The sequence below is a fragment of the Erythrolamprus reginae genome, chromosome 4 (genome assembly GCF_031021105.1).
Source record: "Erythrolamprus reginae isolate rEryReg1 chromosome 4, rEryReg1.hap1, whole genome shotgun sequence".
Classification (NCBI taxonomy): Eukaryota; Metazoa; Chordata; class Lepidosauria; order Squamata; family Dipsadidae; genus Erythrolamprus; species Erythrolamprus reginae.
In genome coordinates this window covers 25325608-25346483 of record NC_091953.1, presented here as the reverse complement: position 1 = coordinate 25346483, position 20876 = coordinate 25325608, and the positions used below count along the sequence as shown (strand labels likewise).

The 20876-nt window shown below is 38.6% G+C and overlaps 1 protein-coding gene across 1 annotated transcript in view; it reads right to left on the bottom strand.

The window, feature by feature from the left end:
* Nucleotides 1-20876, bottom strand: part of PDX1 (pancreatic and duodenal homeobox 1) — a 31415-nt gene that overhangs the window by 9922 nt on the left and 617 nt on the right. The window lies entirely within an intron of this gene.

Here is a 20876-nt window from a genome sequence, read left to right as displayed (position 1 = left end):
GCCTATCCTAAATGTTATGTACGAATCCCAGCGACCAGTTAGGTCCCACAGAGTCGGCCTTCTCCGGGTCCCGTCGACTAAACAATGTCGTTTGGCGGGACCCAGGGGAAGAGCCTTCTCTGTGGCGGCCCCGACCTTATGGAACCAACTCCCCCCAGATATCAGAGTTGCCCCCACCCTCCTTACCTTTTGTAAGCTCTTAAAAACCCACCTCTGTCTTCAGGCATGGGGGAATTGATATATTCCCTTCCCCATGGCTTATAAAATTTATGTATGGTATGACTGTATGTATGACTGATTTCTTAAACTGGGGTTTTTAGATTTTTTTTTTAATATTAGATTTGTTTACGTTGTCTTTTTACTGTTGTTAGCGCCCCGAGTCTGTGGAGAGGGGCGGCATACAAATCTAATAAATAAAATAAATAAAGGAATAAAAATAAAGGAATTCGTTGGCTGGTTTTGCTACAATGGATTACCATTTGGCCCCTAAACAATTTTCCCGTGGTGCCCAACGGGGCTTTTTTTTTGCTCCTATTTATTTTTATTTGATTTTTCGTCGATTTCATTTATTTGTCAAACCTGTATAGGATAGCAGTAGTTTGTATAAACATAAGTAAAAAGTACCGATTAAAGGGGACAATAGGACAGGGACGGTAAACACAATAGCGCGCTTACTTACGCACGTCCCTTACAGACCTCTTAGAAACGGGGAGGTCAACTGTAGACAGTCTAAGGTTAAAGTATTTGGGGTTTGGGGAAGAAACCAGAGTCAGGTAGTGCATACCAGGCATTGATCACTCTATTGCTGAAGTCGTATTTTCTGCAGTCGAGTTTGGAGCGGTTGACATGGAGTTTGTATCTACTACGCGTTTGTGTATTGCGGTTTGAATCCATTGTGAGGTTTTTCTGCCGGATCGAGTGCTTGCAAACGAGGGACAAAGGGAACGGAGACGTTCTCCGGTCTGCTACGCATCTTTACGTTCGTCTGCCCAGGAGTAATTCCTGCTGAATTCAATGGGGCTCGCTCAAACCATAGCGTTAGGACGGGCAACCTCCGACTCTTCAAATTGCTTTCCATCGGCGCGTAATCAGTGCCCCGGCGACGGTAAACCGATGGAATTGATTACACAGATAGTAAACCGACGGAGTGGGTTATAAAACAGACCATAGCCCGTCGGAGTGGGCTAAACAGTTAATACAGACTTTATTCATCGCAATCATAGATTTCCCCCCAGCATCCATCGCCCTTCCCAAATTCTCCAAAGTTTAAACGACGACCAAGAAACGTTGCGCGCAAAGGAACGAAAAGGACCGGCCGGCGAATCTGAGTTTCATTCTTAGCCTTAATTGCAAAGACAGGCGGGTCCTCTTGAGATTAAGGAAAGGGGGTCGCGGACCAGGCCTTCTGGGTGGTGGCCTCGCGTTGTGGAGTAGCCTCGCCCGCTCCCATTGCTTTACGCCACGGTCCCTTCTCAGGCGGCGCTTCAAAACGCAGTTTGAAGCAATGGCGCCAGATAGGTTTTAATGAACACGGTTTAATTATATAAAATTAATTAAACCGCTCAGAATCGTTGGCGACATCGCCCCATCAGGATAAATAAAGACACCGCCGTTCCTCGGGAAATTTTGGATGGCTTCACATTTTTTTCTCCCTCAAACCCGACTAGTAACTTGAATTTCTTCACACCCTTTCTCCAACTCGACTAGTAACTTGAAAGAATTGCAACGGTTCTAGTTTTGACCGCTTGATGCTGTTACTAATTCACACACTAGTCTACATTTTTAAAAAAGTTTTCTCCCGCGTTGAAATAACGGGCGTAAAAACGAAAGCCTTCCCTGTTGGAATTGAAACCATTAAATGGAAAAGGATTCTATTTTTTTTAAGTTCCAGACGCTGAGTAAAATAATGTGTCAATGATTCAAAATCATATTTAAATATAATATTTTTCCAGTTAACAATTTTCTAGAAAATATCTATTGAAAATGCATAGATTGCAAATACTTTTGAAATATTAATTGGGATATTTGTGCTGGAACCAATTTATAGCATATCAACAAAGCTTATTTATAAGAGTAGAGAACCAACACGTTTTCTTTTAAAACGTAAGACTTTCCTAGAGCTCTCATTTACATGTGAATTCAAGAGTAGGAATTTTTTACAAAAACGTTCTTATTTAGAGATTAAAACGATCCTAAAACCTGATATATTCTAGTGTAGAAAAATGCACAAATTTTTCCATCATCCAAATAAAGACGAATTAATTGTCAGCTTAGCCTTGGATGTATAATTAAGGCAGAAAGATTCACGGAATTAAATAGGACAAATTATTATAGGAAGTACTGGTAGATCGGGCAGATAATTGCTCATAAAACAGTAAGATTGTGCACTAAAATGTTGAGGTTTGTTCGTTTTTAAACGTCTATCCTATCTTTCCTTCCGTAAACCTTTCCTAAGAGCTCCTATTTTCACCCACAACGATTACATTATAAAAGTACATTGGATTGAAAGACTAGGGTTGACCAAAATAAATTGCTGTTATTCAGTATCGAGGAAACTCCGGGTCTACCAGATTCTCCAGAGGTCTTCAAACTTGGCAACTTTAAAGACTTATGGACTTAAACTCCCGGAATTCGGTGCTGGCTGGAGAATTCTGGGAGCTAAAGTCCACAAGTCTTAAAGTTGCCAAGTTTGAAGACCTCTCTGTTCTAAATCTAACAATTGAACCAATTCACCCCACATTGCCTCTCCTTGAGATGAATTAACATCTCATAAGAGCAGAGTTGAATGTTTCTAAGTGCAAATTAGTGGCTGGTGAGTTACTGGAATGGCCATTGAAAGCGTAACCGGGCATTTACAATTTACTGCTTCCTATTGGAAATAGCGATATAACTGCACTGTAGCTTTGATTAATATGGCTAGATAAAACACACTGCTCCTTATGGGGTTGTCCCGTTCCACAATCTTTAAAAGTGCACGAAGCATTGATTTGGATAGGACAGGAATTCTACTTCATTCATTAAATGGCAAAACGTCTCGTACTAGGAATTAGATCCAGCGCAAAGTTAACACAGCTTTGCTGGACTAAATTCGTGCCAACATTTTTTTTAAAATATTTATTAAATTTCAGTGTCAAACATTAAAACACAAATAACATAGAAGAGAAAGAGAATCATAAAACAAACTGAAAGTGGCAAAAAATTTGTTGAATGACTGGTAAGGGAAGTTTTTAAAGTAGATTTTTATGGATTGTTTTTATGCATTAATTGGATTGATTTTATTATTGTCTCTTTATATATGTTGTGAGCCGCCCGAGTTCTCGGAGAGGGGTGGCATACAAATCCAATTAAATAAATAAATAATAAATAAATATACACCAAGCATATCAAGAATGCTGACTTCGATTAGATGTTTGGATGGGTAGCACTTCAGTAATGCTCTGAGATTTATCTGCCTGACCAACATTGGTTTGTAAATGGGAAGTGATTTTTTAAATATTGTGAATTCCCCCCCCCACACACACACAAATGTAATTGAACAAGCTGCGTAAACTTTGTATATTTGAAAATAAATATATTTTTAAAAAATCCTGTTAATCAAGGTTCATCTGCTGATTTTGTAGAACCACTTTAGCGTGTTTTGTTTTTTTTTAAAAAAAAAATTGGTTTATTTCTGTGTTTTGTTTTGTTTTTGCTTCATCTTGCTCCCATCTAGGATTCTGAGATTTAGTCTATCATTTTTACTTCCTAGGACTGGCTTCTAGAATCTGGCATCCTTCAGATATTTTGGGAGCATAACTCCCATTAGTCTATGAGGCAACCAACTCAGGAATAACGATCGTCATTGTAGCTTTAAATCAGAGGTCTTCAAGCTTGGCAACTTTAAGACGTGTGGACTTCAATTCCCAGAATTCTCCAGCCAGCATAGCTGGGAGTTGAAGTCCACAAATCTTAAAGTTGCCAGGTTTGGGGATCCCTTCTCTAAATACTTGAAAAGCATCCAGCTCGGAAAAACTCCTTCAGTGATCATCATGTTCATACACAGTCGCTGACAGACAGTTGTCAACTATAATTCAGTGTCAGATTATTCCTGGGCAAATACAGTAGATTTGTCATTCATTATTGCAGCGCTAACATACCAATTATCTAACATTTTGGAAGGGGACAAATCCCTATGAATTCAGAAAGCAGTTATTTGAAGTTGATTAGATACTAAGGCAAGACATATTTCCCTCGAATGTTAATTTTATAAATGTTACCATTGTATTATTGCAACTGCCTGTTTTCAAAATGCAACTTTTTCTTGCAGTTTTTAAAATGATAGTTTAAATCAAACTTGGCAATTTTAAGACTTGTGGACTTCAACGCCCAGAACTCTCCAGCCAGCTATGAATTTGGGGAGTTGAAGTCCACAAGTGTTAAAGTTGCCACGTTTGAAGACCTCTGGTTTATATGATAGATTCAATACAGTAGTTTTAACTATTGTAATGTAAATACTGTATTCTCAAGTACTGGTGGTGCAATGCATGTATACCCATAAACATATTATTAAGAGCATTTAGTCACCAGTAATGCACTTACAATACAGTACATGGATTTCTGCTTTGAAAAGGTAGGTCCTTTGCACGAATTGATAATATTTGATTGTATTTCAATATTTCTGCCCCCTTCCTCCCTCCAAAAAAACCCCTCAGGGAGGAGATTTTCTTGATTGATTTAAGACCTGGCCTAGATTGCACCATACATTTTGGATCCTGTAGGTGGTCACTCACAACCTGAGCAGCTCTCAATTGGACTACTGCAATGAACTCTACATGGGACTGCCCTTGAAGACTATCTGGAAGCTGTGGCTGGCATAATATACTGACACAAGTATTCATGGGTACTTCTCATCATATTTAGGTGTCACCACTGCCAGGTGAGCTGCATTGGCTGCCGTTTTGGCTTCTGTGTGCAATTCAAGGCGCTGATGGTTACCTTTAAAGCATACCTATTTATTTATTACTTATCTGGTTACCTTTAGGCAGAGTGGGTGCACTTCCACACTCTTCTATTAAGCATTGCCATCTTACAGGTGCTAGAAAGCATGCCTTCTCACTGTATGGGTGTCTCCATCCTCTGGACCATTTTGCCTCCAGAGATATTTTTTCCAAGATTCTGAAAAATCCTTAAAAATATTGGCTTTGGCTTATGTGTTGGAGGGATAAGAACATAAGGACATAAGAACAGCCATGCTGAATCAGGCCAAAGCCCATCAAGTCCAACATTCTGTGTCACACAGTGGCCCACCAATTGTCCATGGGGATCTTGAACAGAAAGAGAAGGCAAAACCCTCCCTTTCCCTTGACCCCCAACAAATGGTACTCAAGGGGAATCTGCCTGCCTCAACCAACATAGAGGCGGCACATGGACATCCGTTTCAATAACCATTGATACACTTGGCATCCATGAATCTGTCTAATCCTGCCTTGAAGCTATCCAGGCTGACAGCCATCCCAACCTCTTCTGGAAGTGAATTCCATATACCAAGGACCCTCTGGGTGAAGAAATATTTCCCTTGATTTGTCCTTGCTTTTTTACCTATGAGCTTTAGGGGGTGCCTCCTTGTCCTAGTATTGTGTGATAGAGAAAATAATGTTTCTCTATCCACCTTTTCTATCCCATGCATGACTTTATACACTTCAATCAAGTCACCCCTTAAACGCCATCTTTCAAGGTTGAAGAGAGCAAGGCGTTGCAACCTGGTTTCATAAGGGAGGGGCTCCATTTCCTTGATCATATTAGTTGCTCTTTTTTGCACCTTTTCCAGGATGTGTGTGTGTATATGTGTGTGCATTCATGCACACAGGTATTCTTTCAGTATTTAAAACTAATTAGTTGTTACACCCTCTCATCCCAGGTCAGTTATATGTAGTCTTCAGAGAAGGGCAATGTTGGAAATTGAATAGGATACCAAAGGAAAGGGAAGTTTTGAGAAAAATTATGGATTGTGCAGAGATGAGTAGATTAACTTTGAAACTTAAAGATAAACAAGACTATTATAAAATAATTATAAAATTATTATTATTATTATAATTATAAAATAATTATAAAATTATTATTATTATTATTATAAAATAATTATAAAATTATTATTATATTATAATTATAAAATTGTTATTATATTATTATAATTATAAAATTATTATAAAATTATTATTATATTATTATAAGATTATTATAAAATTTGGGGGAAGTTTTATGATTGGATAGAAAATTAAGAGATACATTATGTATGTATTAGTAATTGGTTAATTTTGGAAAAATTGAAACAAGAGAATTTGATTTAAGCTTTGCAAGCCAGATGGCAAAGATGAGAAATGGTGATAGCACTCTATAATGATATAACACAAAATGTACTTATTGTTTAGATTTAAACATATAGAACTTTATTTTACGATGTAGGTGACATGTTATGAATAGTTTCTTTTATTAAAGATTTATATATAGAGAGAGAATTTTTAATTATCTATATGATATAAGATTAAAATTTATATAAAAGAAATTTGATTATTCTTTACATTGTTTTAAGCTTTTGTAGTAAGACGGTGAGGGAAAAAATTAATTTAGAATTTTAAGAATTGCTAATAATGTATAAAATTAACAGAAACTTTTACACGGGGAGAGATAAGACCCTCCATTGAGCGTGTAATGAGAAAAGAATAGTTTGTATGTGATTGATTTTAAGTATTGTTGTTGTGTTTATAATATATATTGTTTTATTTTATGGTGGAGAAAAATTAAAAATCTTATACCAGAAAAAAGAGAAGGGCAGCATACAAATCTAAATAATAATAATAATAATAATAATAATAATAATAATAATAATAATAATAATAATATAACTACTCCGGAGATATTTGAGTAGTTAACCGGTATCTCCTGGTTAGCATTTTTAGAAGACAAACCTCATAGCAAAAATAATCTTGGTCTAAAAGCATCATCAAATACAATCATGATTTTAGAATCCCCCCCCCATTGAGTCCTTGGAGAAATAAAGAGGGGAGGAGATTAAAAATCAGTTTATTTTATGACTAGGCTGGAATCTGAGCAAAACATGGCGTCATTATTAAATCATGGCCCTTAAACAGACTGGCTGGAGATTTCTGTCCAACCAAGTCTCAATAAGGAGAATGAATGATCACACTTTTCCTGTGGAAGAAATTAGATTTTAAAATGTTGTTTTTAACCATTTACTCGTGTCCGACTCTTCCTGATTCTTGTCAAATGTATCTTTTTCTTTTATGTACACTGACAGTATATGCATCAAGACAAATTCCTTGTGTCCAATCACACTTGGCCAATAAAGTTCTATTCTTCTATTCTTCTTCACGACTTTATAGCGGGGGGTCTCCAACCTTGGCAACTTTAAGACTTGTGGACTTCAACTCCCAGAGTTCCTCAGCCAGTAAATCTGGCTGAGGAACTCTGGAAGCTGAAGTCTACAAGTCTTAAAGTTGCCAAGGTTGGAGACCCCTGCTTTATAGGCAAGTGCGCTCCATGCCACCTTCTCAAGCGCAGCTTCTTCCCATTATTGGGTATTCAACTTTGCATCAGGTTATTTGATGTTATCAAACCAGCACGTTCTTTGCTTGCTCCTTCCTCTTATTCCACCAGCCTTTCCTAGCACCACTGCCTCCTCCAATGAATTGGCTTGCGTAACATGGCCACAGCAGACCAGACTAGATTGTGGGTAGTCTTATTTACGTGGATTTCTTAAAAACAGCTTGGCTAAAACGAGGTGATTAAAGCACGATTGACAGATTCCCTGCAGTGGGCACCAACCAGTAAGCCTTAGATAATGTTCGACTCCTTTTACTGTTTTGTATCTATTTATTGCATTCATACTGTTGTTGTAAGCCGTCCTGAGTCCTTCGGGGATTGGGCGGCATAGAAGTCAAATAAATAAATAAATGAATGAATGAATAAACAAATAAACAAAGTAAGTTAGTAATTAATAGATAAATGGATGGATGGATGGATGGATAAATGGATGGATGGATGGATCAATGGATCAATGGATCGATTGATCGATGGATGGATGGATGAATAAATAATCAACCTCAGGTTCCATTGAAGTGAATGGGAAGCTCTCATTCCTTTCAATGAGGTTTGTCCCCAGCCATGTTTTAAGTTTTCATTGTCTTCAGTAAGTTGTTTTAAGAAATAAACTCTAGTACAAACGTTCATCCACACCGATGCAAAATTGATTATTCTTGAGGAAGGAGGGAAATTATTTCTGACTATGTATGTGTATATACATATACAAACTGCTCAAAAAAAAAATAAAAGGAACACTTCAACAACAGGATAGAACTCCAAGTCAATGAAACTTCTGTGAAATCAAACTGTCCACTTAGGAAGCAACCCTGATTGACAGTCAATTTCACATTTATTTATTTATTTATTTTATTATTTAGATTTGTATGCCGCCCCTCTCCGCAGACTCGGGGCGGCTCACAGCATGCTGTTGTGCACATTCAACTTTGTACAGAACAAAGTATTCAGTGAGAATATTTCATTCATTCAGATCTAGGATGTTTTATTTGAGTGTTCCCTGTATTTTATTTTTTTTAGGGGTGTGTGTGTGTGTGTGTTCTGGAGACCTCACCTACAAAAAGATATTGACAAAATTGAAGGGTCCAAAGACGGGCTACAAGAATGGTGGAAGGTCTTAAGCATAAAACGTATCAGGAAAGACTTAATGAACTCAATCTGTATAGTCTGGAGGACAGAAGAAAAAGGGGGGACATGATCGAAACATTTAAATATGTCAAAGGGTTAAATAAGGTTCAGGAGGGAAGTGTTTTTAATAGGAAAGTGAAGACAAGAACAAGGGGACACAATCTGAAGTTAGTTGGGGGAAAGATCAGAAGCAAGGTGAGGAAATATTATTTTACTGATGATTAGAGCCTTTAAACCCAGGTTTGAATCCTATAAGGGTATGGCTAGCTGACGAGAGCTAAAAAGCTCAAAATAGATCTATGCTGGTCTCCCTCTATTTCTTCATCAGTTCTTTACAAATTTGAATATATTAATTTTCAAATTCAGCAAAAAAGCATGATGTATGTATGTAAGTATGTATGTATGTATGTATGTATGTATGTATGTATGTATGTATAATAATAATAAATAATATGTATTTTTATATAAAATAATAACGGGAACACTCAAAGAACACATCTTAGATCTGAATGAATGAAATATTCTTATTGAATACTTTGTTCTGTACAAAGTTGTTTGTGCACAACAGCATGTGAAATTGATTGTCAATCAGTGCTGCTTCCTAAGTGGACAATTTGGTTTCACAGAAGTTTGATTTACTTGGAGTATATATTGCGTTCCCTTTATCTTTTTGAGCAGTGTGTATGTATGTGTGTATGTATGTATATACACATACATACGTATACACACACTATACACACTAATAAATATATGTATATATACACAAAAACACACACACAAATTGTGTGTGCCCTGCAATATCCTTAAGACAAATTAAAGTGTCTTACAGCAAATGTCTTCAAACCTGGCCATCTTAACACTCGTGGACTTCAAGCCCATAAGTCTTAAAGTTGCCAAGTTTGAAGACCTCTAATTTAGAGCTACAGGGCGACCATTATTTCTGGTAGTTGAAGTCCACAAGTCTTAAAGTTGCCAAGTTTGAGCACCCCTCTTTTACAGCTACAGGGCGACCCTTATTCCTGGTAGTTGGAGTCCACAAGTCTTAAATCTGCCGAGTTTGAAGACCTCTGTTTCCCTATAAGGTTTGAAGACCTTATAGGGAAACATGGCCAGAAAATGTTCCAACCGGAAAATTTTCTATCACAAAAGTTTGCCCCAAAACATTAAAAGTGGGAAAAGGAGACCCACTAAAGTCAAATATATTCTCTCCTCCACCCTGACAGTAACTATAAAACAAATACATCCCATAGAGATACGGGGGTATATTTGTCACACCGCCTCATGAACGTTCAACTCGGAACGAGTCTACAGAGAGGGGCGGCATACAAATCTAAACAATAACAATAACAATAACAATAACAATAACAATAACAATAACAATAACAATAACAATAACAATAACAATAACAATAACAATAACAATAACAATAACAATAACAATAACAATAACAATAACAATAACAATAACAATAACAACTGAGTCGGAAAACTTCGAGAGGAGACCCAATCGGAGTGGCAAAGTCCCACAATATTGAAGGATCTGAAAACTTTTCTTCCAACAGAAAAAGTTGGCGCTAGTTAAGTTTCAATGGCACCGGCTTCAGGCGCTTGAAAATGCACGCACCTCTCCCATTGTAAGTCAACTTACTCTCTTTATTTTAATTTTTTCCTACATTTTCCCTTCTTGCTGCTGCACTCCGGATCGCGCTTTCCAGCTTCTAGCCGATTTATAAATAAAGATCCATTGAAATCAGCGGGAAACCAGAGATTCAGTGGGATTTTTAATTATTTTTATTTTACAACGGGATTTACTTTTGTGTAGAGATATCCACCTAGTTGCAAACTGCCACTTTTTAAAAAAGAAATTATTACTCGAAATGATATATTATATTCTGTTGACCGGGTTTTTTGTTTCTAGTTAAGTGTCCTTTACGATTTTATCTCTTACAGCAGATCCAATTCTACGGAGAAAATTGAAGGCATCTCACAAAATCCTTGTTGGTCCACAAAGATTTACTTATTTTTATGTTAGTTGCTGCTGTTCGTGAATGCATTTCAGCATACGCATTTAAAAATAACGCCAGTGTTCGTATAAAACGCATATTGTGATAAGACTTAAAACTACGTAAACCCACCCACCCCCGCTCCAATGTAGTCATTTGTTATTTTCCGGTATTTTTGCTTGGGGTGTGTGAGCAGCCCGTTTGTTTCTGAGATCTTGCGCACTGGAGACAAATTCCTTGTGTGTCCAACCACACTTGGCCGAAAAGTTCATAAAACCATATACCAAAATGGCCTTCCTGTTAATGACTTACTTCGCCTTCAACCGCAGCAATGCACCAATGCGTAATAGGTTCAAACTCAAGGTAAACCGCTCCAAACTCGACTGCAGAAAATACGACTTCAGCAACAGAGCGATCAATGGCTGGAATGCATTTATCTGACTTGGTGGTTTATTTCCCAAACTTCAAAAACTTTAACCTTAGACTATCTACAGTTGACCTCTCCCCCTTTCTAAGAGGTCTGTAAGTGGCATGCATAAGCGCCCCACTGTGCTTACCGTCCCTGTCCTACTGCCCTATTATTCTCTTATCGTTACTTTTTACTTATGTTATGTTCATACAAACTACTAATATCCTATACATGTTTGACAAATAAAAACAAGTAAATGAGTGAGTGAGTGAGTGAGTGAGTGAGTGAGTGAGTGAGTGAGTGAGTGAGTGAGTAAGTACATCAAGACAACTGGACACAAGAGCAGTTTTTTCACTGAATGTCATCACTCTGCTAAACAAATAATCCCCTCAACACTGTCAAACTATTTACTAAATCTGCACTTCTATTTCTACTAGTTTTTTCTCATCATTCCTATCACCCATTTCCTCCCACTTATGACTGTATGACTGGAACTTGTTACTTGTAATCCTTAAGATTTTTATTAATATTGATTGTTTCCTGATTGCTTATTTGACCCCCCCATGACAATCATTAAGTGTTTTCCCTCATGATTCTTGACAAATGTATCTTTTCTTTTATGTACACGGAGAGCATATGCACCAAAGAGAAATTCCTTGTGTGTCCAATCACCCTTGGCCAATAAAGAATTCTATTCTATTCTATTCTATTCCATTCCATTCCATTCATTCCACTCCACTCTATTCTATGTAAGTAAGTAAGTAACTGAGGAAGGAAGGAACGAAGGAAGGAAGGAATTTTACCCTATCCTATTCTAATTCCATTTGGGTTCCTAACAGAGCTGGCCACAGGCGAGAGAGAGAGAGAGAGAGTAAGTCTGCCCGAACGGTTGGTCCCAACTAAGAAAATGTACCCAATTCCCCTCTTCCCACCCCCCACCCCCCATTTCTCCTATCTGTTCTTACAAAGCCCTTAATGCAATATTTGCCCAAAGGCGTGACCCGCTGAGCGCCTGGGCGCGATAACATTGTGTTGCCGGAAGACTTAGCCACTCTCCCCATTCCCCCACCCCCCAAACACAACTGCCCTTCCTGGCTTTTTGGCTCACTCTCCCCGGATAGGCAAGGCAACGACTTCCCCTGTTCCCCTGGAGGTGTGAGCCCTTGGCGGCCTAAAAAACCCAAGGCGAAACGCCGAGTTTTGCGCTTGTTCTCGGACCCAACGCGCGTTATTGCGCTTGTCCTCGGACACCACGCTCGTTCCGGGTCAGGCCCAGGTTCTCCTGGGTCGGCAGTTGTTCTTCGGAAGAGGTCTGGTTTCTTCCCCGGAAAACTGGAAAGGGGGACGGTGTAAGAAAGGAGGCTGCTTTGCTGCTTAGGAAAGAGGGGGAGAAAAAGTTTGGCGCGCCTGTTGCGCCAAGGCGATTTCCCAGAGGTTTTGGCGGCCCGGCCTTCTTTCCGGGCCTTCGTTCCCAAAGAAGTTGAGCGGTTTCTCTTTTTTTGGAGGTCAGTCCAAGGAGGGGTTGGGATCGCACTGAAGCTTTGGGAGTCCACGTCCCCCACAGCCGCCTTTTCCGGGGCCACCAGGGTCTCCGGAGACAGAAAAGGAGCCGATGCCTTTTCTAGAGGTTTTAATACTATTTATATGATTGATTGATTTATTGACTGATTGATTGGATTTATATGCCGCCCCTCTCTGAGGACTCCGAGGACTATAAAAGAAACAATATACAGTATAAATCTCCAAAATCCAATTAATTTAAATCATTACTCTAAAACCCTAGAAACATTAAAAATCACACACTCCATTCAAATAACAGACATACATTACATAGAAACATAGAAGATTGACAGCAGAAAAAGACCTCATGGTCCATCTAGTCTGCCCTTATACTATTTCCTGTATGTTATCTAAGGATGGATATATGTTTATCCCAGGCATGTTTAAATTCAGTTATTGTGGATTTATCTACCATGTCTGCTGGAAGTTTGTTCCAAGGATCTACTACTCTTTCAGTGAAATAATATTTTCTCACGTTGCTTCTAATCTTTCCCCCAACTAACCTCAGATTCTGCCTCCTTGTTCTTGTCTTCACTTTCCTATTAAAAACTTTCCTCCTGAGCCTTATTTAACCCTTTAACATATTTAAAAGTTTCGATCATGTCGCCCCTTTCCCTTCTGTCCTCCAGACTATACAGATTGAGTTCATAAAGTCTTTCCTGACAAATTTTGTGCTTAAGACTTTCCATCATTTTTGTAGCCGTCTTTGGACCCGTTCAATTTTGTCCATATCTTTTTGTAGGTGAGGCCTCCAGAACTGAACACGGTATTCCAAATGGGGTCTCACCAGCGCTCTATACAGCGGGAGCACAATCTCCCTCTTCCTGCTTGCTGTACCTCTAGCTATGCAGCCAAGCATTCTACTCGTTTTCCCTACAGCCTGACTGCACTGTTCACTCATTTTGAGACTGTCAGAAATATAGAGAGAAATATAGAGAGTAATTATGTAATTACTTTAAAACCCTAGAAACTTTAAAAACCACTCATTCCCATTCAAACAGCAGGCATACTTTAGATTCGTTGGCCATGGGGCTGGAATCTATTGGCCTCAAGCTTGAGACTCTTAGGGAAGGCGAGGAGGGTAGGGGCAGTACGAATCTCGGGGGGGGGGCTGATTCCAGTTTTAATTTTTATTGTGAGCCGCCTAGAGTCCCTAGGGAGATGGGCGGCATACAAATCAAATCAATCAATTAATCAATTGCGATCTCTTGCTGAGAGCTTCTCAGATTGGGTAGCTAAACAAGGACCTTCGTTAGCCAAAGCGCGCGATCGGCTTTGCTTTTGGGTTATCCGTCAGGAAACGATGGGGTTCCCTGGTGGATCTCACGACGCGTTATTTTGTTTTTAAAAGGCAACTCGCAAGGTTTGATCCCTCTGCTTATCGCTGAACTTTGAAATAACTGCAAATGCAGATGGATCGTTAGGACCGAGAATTCCTGGAGGATATAATAGGGCCTAACAGAATATATCCCGGTATAACAGGATGTAACAGATATAAGAGGACGCTTCCAGAACGTTTATGAAAAATCCAAAATTCCAGCTTCTTAAAATAAATCCAGGGATTTCCACTGGGAATATATGGGTCCATTCCTGGATGAATAGAATAGGAATAGGAATATTTTATTGGCATACAAATCTAATACATTATTATTAAATTATTATTATTGGCCATGTGTGATTGGGCACACAAGGAATTTGTCTTTGGTGCTTAGGCGCTCAGAAACAATGCGTTTCCCCCAAAAAGCAAATGTGATGGGGGATAAGATGTCAAAGGCTTGACAAATCTTCTGATCGTATCAATGCTTATCCTAATCCAATTCTGGTTAAATTCATAACCGATGCATAACCATCTTTATTAGCATCCAAAGAAAATTGGCATCTCTGTTCATTAGAAGGGCCAGTTAAAGCTTTTCGGGATTTTTACTAGAGTATAACAATAGCAATAGCATTTAGACTTATATACCGCTTCATAATGCTTTTGCAGCCTTCTCTAAGCGGTTTACAAAGTCAGCATGTGTATTTGCCCATGTCATTTCCTGGATCCTGTTTCTCTTTCCAACGACTTAATTTTTATTATTTCTCATTGAATGCAGACAAAACACAGGTCCAGATACTAAAACTGCATTTATTTATTTATTTATTTATTATATTTAGAAGTTAAGCGGGGGATAGGGCGATGTCATTTTCAGGCAAATAAATTTGGAATCAGCGCACAGAGTTTCTTCTCAGCGGAGATCTCCCTGCTATCGTTCTACGACTCTGTTGCAGTAGGATTCAACGGGAAATTGGCGCCCACAGCTTTGTCACTTTCGCTATGTTGAATTTGCCCCTACAGGGTAATAAATGGGGTCTCTGCCCACAAAACAAAGGGAATTGCACCAGATTTACAGTGCAGACTCTCCTATCAACATAATAGAACAGAAGAGAAAATAGAATAGAATAGAATAGAGAATAGAGAATAGAACACAATAGAGAATAGAGAATAGAATACAATGGAGAATGGAGAATGGAAAATAGAATAGAATAGAATAGAATTCTTTATTGGCCAAGTGGGATTGGACACACAAAGAATTTGTCTTTGGTGCATATGCTCTCAGTGTACTTCTATCATTTACAATGTCAGCCAGCTCCTTAGCTCCTTGGTATTATTTAAGAGGCGTATTCCTTGGCAAACACGCTAAGGAAATCTTAAACCAGCCTGTCCGATTTCCGTGTCGGTCTCCACAAAATGCAGGCATCACCTTTCATTAGTTTCGGGTAAAATCAATACAGAATCTCTCTGTGTGTGTCTCTCCGCAGCAAACTTCGCGTATGGGTCCTAACGGCTGCTCTGAGAGAGAAGATCTTAGCTTGGCGAAGCAATTCAAGGTGACCTTCTACGGATGTGAGGAATCGAGTTCGCCTAAGCAGAGGGTATGTCTTCTCCTGGCTGGGGCAAAATCAATTCCGCCCTCTATCAGGTCGTCTTTTAGAAGGTTGCAATTCAAAAGGCAACTAAACTGCCTTGCCGGCTAACGTTCCTCTTTCTCTCTCATTTTCCGCTGCAAATTTGAATCCCCTGGGCATGGTCCTTTTTTCCTGGACAGGTAGCAAATTTGATACCCATCTTCGGACAACAAAAGCCACAGGGGAAAAAAAAACCCTTGTCATTTTTCTTTTTTGCCAACCCTCCGCTGAGATTTAATTAGAAGCGGTGTTTTTATAGCAGCACAGAATCAATGAACGCAAACTCCTCGGAGTCATTGAAAGCTAAACCCCATTCGGAGTCTTGGGATCGAAATACAATCGATTCACCGGTGTGCCTGTTTGTGTGCAAACGCTTCCGTCGTTTTTAAATCAAAATATAGCGTCCTGGATATCACCACCCGCCACTCTGGAAGACATAGCTTAAAATTGAGTTTCCCCACCCTGAAAAATGTTAATAGTTCCGAGTCTTTGTAATTCACATTTAGTTCTTTCGAAGAGATTAAAAAATACTATAAAACGCAAGCGAATAACGTATGGTATATTCTTATTATCATTTTCTTTAAGGAAAAAAAATTAATTAAAAGCTGCGAGCAAAAAACCAGATACAGGGCAAATATCTTATAGAACTACACTGCTAAAAAAAATAAAAATAAAGGGAACACTTAAACAACACAATATAACTCCAAGTCCATCAAACGTCTGTGAAATCAAACTGTCCACTTAGGAAGCAACATTGATTGACAATCAATTTCACATGCTGTTGTGCACATTCAACTTTGTACAGAACAAAGTATTCAGTGAGAATATTTCATTCATTCAGATCTAGGATGTGTTATTTGAGCGTTCCCTTTATTTTTTTTGAGCAGTATATTTGAAAGCCATACAGTATTCCAATTAATTGTAAATAAAGAGGACTGGAGTGGGTCTCCACAAACTTCAATCAAAGGGCCCTTTACAGAGGTATCCCAAATAAGTGTAGTAGGAAAACCGACATAGGCCAAAGGCAAATTTAATATTGAGACTTACCTCCAGGCTTATAATGCATACTCAATAGTTCATTAAGAATCTATGCTCTCTCTCTCTCTCTCTCTCTCTCTCTCTCTCTCTCTCTCTCTCTCTCTCTCTCTCTCTCTCTCTCTCTCTCTATATATATATATATATATATATATATATATATATATATATATATATATATATATATATCGAATTTTTTAATATTACATATGATATATTCAGTTAAAATCTTGCCAGCCTACTTTCTTCCCCCCCAAAAAACGTTGTTAACCCATGTTGCAGAAAAATGAACATTTTCGGACATTCACAAGAGATTTTTTAAAGGATTAACAAATAAATATGTGAACTACACATCACATACCACCGAAGGGGGATTGTGGGGAAAACCTAGGCCATAATAAACATGCCAGTCTGTGAAATGACACGTTTGATTTTCTTATTTATTAATTGGGCTGCCGTGGTGCTTTGCAAAACTAAAATATATCCATGAAAGTAAGGTTTCATGTGGTCCAGTCTTTTTTTCTTCTTCCAAAAGCCTTTAGTCTGGAAACGGTGGGCTACTTACTGGAGTTTAGGGTTCCACTTATCTTAAGCGTGGGCACTCAAAAATAAGCCCCACCGTGTTTATTCCGGCTGGTATTTACAAACAGAAACATAGAAGATTGACCTCGCGGTCCATCTAGTCTGCTTTTATACTATTTCCTGTAGTTTATCTTAGGATGGATATATGTTTATCCCAGGCATGTTTAAAGTCAATTACTGTGGATTTACCAACCAGGTCTGCTGGAAGTTTGTCCCAAGCATCTACTACTCTTTCAGTAAAATAATATTTTCTCACGTTGCTTCTGATCTTTCCCCCCAACTAAACTCAGATTGTGCCCCCTTCTTCTTGTTATTAAAAACAATTCCCTCCCGAACCTTATTTAACGCTTTAACATATTTAAATGTTTCGATCATGTCCCCCTTTTGCCCTTCTGTCCTCCAGACTATACAGATTGAGTTCATTGAGTCTTTCCTGATAAGTTTTATGCTTCAGACCGTCCACCATTTTTGTAGCCCGTCTTTGGACCCGTTCAATTTGATCCATATCGTTTTGTAGGTGAGGTCTCCAGAACTGAACACAGTATTCCAAATGTGGTCTCACCAGCGCTCTATACAGCGGGATCACAAGCATTCTACTTGCTTTAAAATTGTAGGATTTCTTTCCTCTACATGGGAGAAACAAAAGGGCACTGCCATTTTGATAAAACTTTATTTGAGAGCCAATCTCATGGGGGGGGGGGGTAACAATGACAATGAGGATGTTCTCTGCTAGGCTCCTTACAAAAAGCACCAGCTCTCTTCAAAAAAACGCAGACTGCTGTCTCTATAAAGTGCCTTCCGAGTTTCAACCAGGAAATAGAAACTCTCCTTACACGCAAAATTGGGGGACAACCGAGCCCAGCCCCTGTGCAGAGGAAGATACAACAGACTGAGCTTACCACAATGTTGAGGAGGGGGAAAATAGAAGTTTACTAAGGCAAAAAACTGCATTTTTAACCAGGATGGGGGTTATCCTTAATTCCTGTGGCCTGCGGAGCAGGGGAGAAAAAAAGGGCCATTATGTTTCCTGCATTAAAATTGTGCTGCTGTATAATCGAAACAATTACTCTCCAGTCATAAATGCAACCGCTTCTCTTTTCATTCGCGCTCAAAGTTTACGCAAGTTCTCTGGGAGGATTCCCAAGGTTTTCTGGGAGGTTTTCGGAGCCCCGAACCTCAAAATGAATCCTCAAACTTCCATTTTCGCCTAGAGACTAAGATTACTTCACAGGGTGCCGCTTTAACATTCGGAAGCATGGCAGAGGGCCTTGAAAACAGCTGCAACCTTATTTTATTTTATTCTATTTTATTGTCGTCCAATGTTTCTGTTTGACAATCTCTAGAGAGTCAATCATTGCTTGATTACATTTTTCTATTTATTACATTTCTAGAACATTTCCCTGTTTCAATTCATACTATTTTAAATGGCTCAGGCATTGTTTATTTTATTTTTCTTTATTTATATTTGTCAAAAATTTATAGTATGGTGATTTGTATAAATAACACATTAGAAAAGTAATGATGGAAATCTCGCCTACAAAAAGATATTGATAAAATTGAATGGTGGAAGGTCTTAAGCATAAAGGAGGGAAGTGTTTTAATAGGAAAGTGAACACAAGAACAAGGGGGCACAATCTGAGGTTAGTTGGGGGAAAGATCAGAAACAACGTGAGAAAATATTATTTTACTGAAAGAGTCGTAGATGCTTGGAACAAACTTTCAGAAGACCTTGTTGGTAAATCCACAGTAACTGAATTTAAACAGGCCTGGGATAAACATATATGCATCCTAAGGTAAACTACAGGAAATTGTATAAAGGCAGATGGACCATGAGGTCTTTTTCTGCCATCAATCTTCTATGTTTCTTTGTTTCTATGATGAAAAGTAATGATAGAAGACAATAGAACAATAGGACAGGGATAATAGGCACAATGATGCGGTTATGCACGCCCCTTAAAGACCTCTTAGAAAGGGGGAGAGATCAATTGTAGATAATGTTTGGTTAAAGGTTTTGTGGTTAGGAGTAGAAACCACAGAGTCAGTCATGTATTCCAGGCGTTGATTACTCTATATCTGAAGGATTACTTACTTCTGAGTAAACAAAAAAGATTTATTGCAGGGAAAACCAGACAAAGAAAAATACAGTATTATATGGTGTAACTTTCTTTATATGATGTGGCCAATGAATTTAGAGGAAGTAAGTTTTTGTCGTATTAGCTTATTAGCCAGCCTTCTATATAAGTTTATAGCAAAACTCACAGTTTCGAGGTTAATTGGGGAAAAGATCAGAAGCAACGTGAGAAAATATTATTTTACTGAAAGAGTAGTAGATGCTTGGAACAAACTTAAAGCAGACGTGGTTGGTAAATCCACAGTCTCTGAATTTAAACATGCCTGGGAGAAACATATATCCATTCTAAGATAAAATACAGGAAATAGCATAAGGGCAGACTAGATGGACCATGAGGTCTTTTTCTGCCGTCAATCTTCTATGTTTCTACAACCAGTTTTTCTGGGAATGATGGAAATCGTATTTCAACTCCTACGAGTCTTCTCTGGTAGGAACTCAAGAATTCAACATTCAGGCACCCTTCATTAAATTTCAGTGGCCTTCTGATCTATTCACTCCTGGCTTCAGCTCGGAACATTATCAAAGAGCTCACAGGAATCCTTTCAAGAATAAACAGACGCAAGAACGCGCTGTAACCGCGGTTGTATTTACATCACAGCCTTTACGCTTAAGTGGCATCTCATTTCCCCGTAATTTATTCAACCCATTTCCCCCAGCTTTGCACATCACGCCAAGCTATCAACTAATACGTGTAAAACTGGCTTTGCAGAAAAACATAGAAACATACCGGTAGAAGATTGACGGCAGAAAAAGACCTCATGGTCCCTCTAGTCTGCCCTTATACCATTTCCTGTATTTTATCAGGATGGATATCCCAGGCATCTTTAAATTCAGTGACTGGATTTATCAACCACGTCTGCTGGAAGTTTGTTCCAAGCATCTACTACTCTTTCAGTAAAATAATATTTTCTCCCGTTGTTTCTGATCTTTCCCTTATAGAAAGATAGAAACATAGAAGATTGACAGCAGAAAAAGACTTCATGGGGGAATAGCAATAGCACTTATATACCGCTTAGAGAGGGCTGTAAAACTCTTGAAGTGGTACATCTGTGTCCAGTTCTGGAGACCTCACCTACAAAAAGATATTGATCAAATTGAACAGGTCCAAAGACGGGCTATAAAAATGGTGGAAGGTCTTAAGCATAATACTTAAGCGTAGTCAGACTATACATAGCATAGTCTGGAGTACAGAAGGGAAAGGGGGGACATGATCGAAACATTTAAATATGTTAAAGGGTTAAATAAGGTTCAGGAGGGAAGTGTTTTTAATAGGAAAGTGAACACAAGAACAGGGGAGCACAATCTGAGGTTAGTTGGGGGAGAGATCAGAAGCAACGTGAGAAAATATTATTTCACTGAAAGAGTGGTAGATGCTTGAAAAAAACTTCCAGCAGATGTGGTTGTTAAATCCACAGTCGCTGAATTTAAAGATGCCTGGGATAAACATATATCCATCCTAAGATAAAATACAGGAAGTAGTATAAGGGCA